The sequence below is a fragment of the Ascidia mentula genome, chromosome 1 (genome assembly GCF_947561715.1).
Source record: "Ascidia mentula chromosome 1, kaAscMent1.1, whole genome shotgun sequence".
In the NCBI taxonomy this organism is placed as follows: Eukaryota; Metazoa; Chordata; class Ascidiacea; order Phlebobranchia; family Ascidiidae; genus Ascidia; species Ascidia mentula.
Window position 1 is genome coordinate 21374922 of NC_138566.1, and position 4020 is coordinate 21378941.

At 35.4% G+C, this 4020-nt stretch overlaps 1 long non-coding RNA gene across 1 annotated transcript; it reads left to right on the plus strand.

Moving 5' to 3' along the window:
- Window positions 1-269: 269 nt before the first annotated feature.
- Window positions 270-1867, plus strand: LOC145901436 (uncharacterized). The gene is made up of 5 exons (XR_014402521.1): window positions 270-402; window positions 464-549; window positions 981-1023; window positions 1381-1446; window positions 1742-1867. It is a non-coding gene; the product is annotated as an uncharacterized LOC145901436 (long non-coding RNA).
- The last annotated feature ends 2153 nt before the right edge of the window (window positions 1868-4020 follow it).

A 4020-nucleotide genomic window follows, 5' to 3' on the forward strand; every position in this document is an offset into this window, starting at 1 on the left:
AAAGTTTATCACCCAACCAAAAAAAATTCAGCCACAGTTATGAAACATTATTGCTTTTGTGGAAGTTAGCAATTAATATTGAATATTTCGTTGAAAATTTTTTGCTTTCGTGGAAATTAGCAATTAATATTGACTTTTTAATTGTGAAGGCATATTGGAAAAAAAGCTAGCCAGCTTTGTTTAAAAGTGGTATGCGTTTCACTTACAGTCCAATTGCCGCCAGTGTGTAAAATTTAACATTATTTAACTGAACAGTTTTATTTTTTTTTAGCTTTTGAACATTCTATTACCTCAGTAATTTTAAAAATAGCGGTGTAAAGATACTTCTGAAAACATGAACAAAGCAATAATGGGGTTGTTACTGATATGTGGACTTGTGGCAACAGTTTTAAGCATTCCACCGTAAGAAATCTAATTCTGACGAGTCTTACAAATTATTCATTCTATTACTATTGCTTTCCAGTCCTGGACGTAGTGGGAGTGATCCACTCTGGTACGATGTGGATGTTGTTTCAGCAGAAAGATTTGGTAGAGATGAATGGGATGACGGTAAGACTTGTATTAATTTAATAGGATTTTTCTGAATACGACGATGCAAATTTGCAAATAAAGTCATTAGGTGCACAGCCATCGCAGCCAAGGCGTTACAGACAATCTGAACTAAGGCCACTTTTCCCTACAAGCCGGAGCGACAAATGAAATACGAAGATCCCCATAAGGTTTAGACTTATCCCAACCCTGGGCTTTTGAATGCTTTATCCTTTGGAATGTCACCAAGTCTATGATGCGATCAGGTGCGCGAGCTAACAATTTACCAGGTGGCCTTCAAATTTACTCCACCACCGTATTCCGACAACACGAGCTACAGCATGGAACACTTGTCCCCTCGTTTTTGACGCCTGAAAAGGAAATTTAGGAATGTCTGAAACTTTACTGTTTTCACTCTGACAAAATATATAATATATGTCCTTTTATCACAGACAGCCGAGAAATACTGGAAGATGAAACTGGAGACTCGGATTGGTAAGACTCATTGAGTGCTTTTTCTTTTCTTTTTTTTTCTTTTTTTCGAAATTGCGTTATTCCATTTAAATACAGTAAATCAGCCTAAAAAATATCTTAAGCTTAAATTCTCGCCAGCTTACTTATTTGAAGCTAATACACAGTCTCATTTAAGTAATTAAAATTTGTTAACCAAAAAAATACGCTGTTTCTATTTTCTTGAGAGAAACTTTGCACGCAAAGTAAATAAAACAAGGAAAAAAAACACCCAACTATCAAAACAATGCTGTTTGTTGGTTCAGCAAGCCTTTGTTTAGGCAGGCAAGACTGCAATGCAAGCACACCAATATGACCAACTAATTTACTATTTCTTGGCAGGCCCAAAATGCCTAAACAAATGGATTCCAGTCAATCTAGCGCTTTGGATGAAATAATGACCTAAAGGTAAGACACGCTTTCCTTTTTTTCATTGAGCCAGTGTTTCGTGATGAATGCGTACATGTCATGTATGGAAAAGACTTATACCTAACATAGATAACACGATATCACACTCCTCGCCTTCTTCGATCAAGAACTGTCATTTACGTACGTGTGCTCCGATTCTCTCCAAATTACCACAGTAACACTTGCCAGTTGAGGAGCTGGGTTTTACACAGGGAAATGTCCTATGGCTTTGCATCGTTTATGTGAAACAATCACTGCGGATAAAAATTTCATTTTACTGATTTTTCTTTTGCAGAGATCGACAAACTCTCATTCCAACAGATTTCTTCGGAGGATTATTTAAATCGCATGCATGTTATTATAAAAATATTTGTATCGGATTACGAAAAGTACATTAGTCATCTGCTTTCATTATTCGCACAAAATAAATATTCAAGAGCCGTAAATGTGTTTAAAATCAATCATAAGTTTTAAGATTCTGTAGGATAGTCAACTAACAGTGATATGGATAGTTTCAGTATTTGCTGGATTAAAAAAACATGTTTGGGGGCAACACAGCATTTATATGAATTCTACGATATTTGGCTGTGTTTTAGCCAGAGTAACAACGCTAAAACTTTCACGTACATCAAAACAATAATCATGGAAGCACTTTCCCGTTTCGAAATTACATCGATCAATTCAAAGTTATTTTTCACATATTCTCTATGATGAATAAACGTCAATACATGACTAAAAGGGAAGTGGGCAATAAATAATAAAACTACACTCTATTAGCTTTTGTTGAAGTGTCGTTCATATCGCTTTGTTAAAATTACTAACCAGAGTTCACGTTACCTGTTATTCGTTGTTTAAAATACACATTTGTCCGAAACTTACCTGAGAACAATAAAAAAAAATTTATATCAACGTTACTTGATATATGTTATACGTTACAAGTACAAGTGACGTTTCAATATACGATCAAAATAAGTTTTTTTTTTTCTGTATTTGACGTCTGAACAAGGGTGATGTTATGATTTTGCCAGTAACTGCATTCGGAAACGCGTTTCTTCGAAGAATTAAGTAAACCGCATGTATGCTATTTATATTCATATTTGTATCGGATTACAAAAGTGTGTGTAAATCATCTGCTTTTGTTTTTCGCCTAAAACAGTCTTTGAAAGCAATCATGAATTTTTAGGACAGACTATCCAACTAGAAGTTGTACGGAAAATTGTATTTCAATCTTTGCCTGAATCAAAACATAGTTTTAGGGCAACACATTAAAAGCATTGATATCCATTCTGCTGTTGTTTGAGTGTGTTTTAGCGTATTTATGAAATATGTCGGCAATATCGCTCAAAACTGTTTTAATTTACGTCGGCATTCTCGATCTATACCAACGCTCTAATACATTTAACTTCCACAAATAAAACTACTTACAAATGATGGTCACGGGCATTAGTTTTTAAATTAAGGTGCCAGCATTTCGCGGAGCTGTATTTTAGTGCAGCAATCAGTTTTCGACAGCATAGTAGTAAAAGTATCATCATACAGTATCAATATTTCACAGAAGTTATAGCGCACAGATATTTTTTATGAGCAAACTTACAATTTTTTGCGTATGTGATTTATTTACGTATGTACGATAGGTTACAAGAACTGTGTATAAGCTGCAGACAGATGGCCACTGTTTCGACCTAAAAGGTCTCATCAGTGCAGCTGGTGTGATTATAAGACGACTTTGCTGACCAAACGGCCAAGCAAAGACTTCCACTTTGTGTTGACTATACAACTACCGTCATCCGTTGGGCACCAAACTAAGTGCAACCTTACGGAGAAAACAAGAACATATACATAAGACTTATTGTATTTAGTTGTTTGCCATAAACTGGACCTCTGAATACATAGCGTTTCTGCACGTCGTACGATATCTTCTTGCTCTTATGTTTGGCACCAGTGGTTTAAGGCTTCCGAGAAAATACCGAAAACTCTACTACAAGAAGAATTATAGCCAAGAAAAGACGCAGTAAAGCAAACAAGTACCGAATTGTCCACATCCTACCCACTTGCGCTTGCCTTTGCACCTTCAAAAAAAAAACTGATTAGAGTTAAATCGGGCAAGTATTGAGCGCATCCGGATCTCGCATTTGCATGCGTTTCATGGATCAAATATAAAGAATTTCGTATGCGCTTGATACCGAATTGTCCACATCCTACCCATTTGCGCTTGCCTTTGCACCTTTAAAAAAAAAAACTGATGAAAGTTAACTCGGGCAAGTATTGAGCGCATCCGGATCTCGCGCTAGTTTCTCACGAGAAATAAAACCGAATTAAGAATAGAAAATCGCTCATCCATGAATACATTTACATGCGTTTCATGGATCAAATATAAAGAATTTCGTATGCGCTTGTTTTTGTTAGCACGTATTTTGTTTCAAAAATTCCTATATGTTTATTGTTGTTTTTATTATGATTGTTTTAAATGGATAAACTATAACAAAAGCGTTGAAAAAAAATTTTTTTTTCGGGGGTATAAACACTTTCCGTGATGACTACACGACTTTTTTCATGTATGTTTTAAATTTCTAA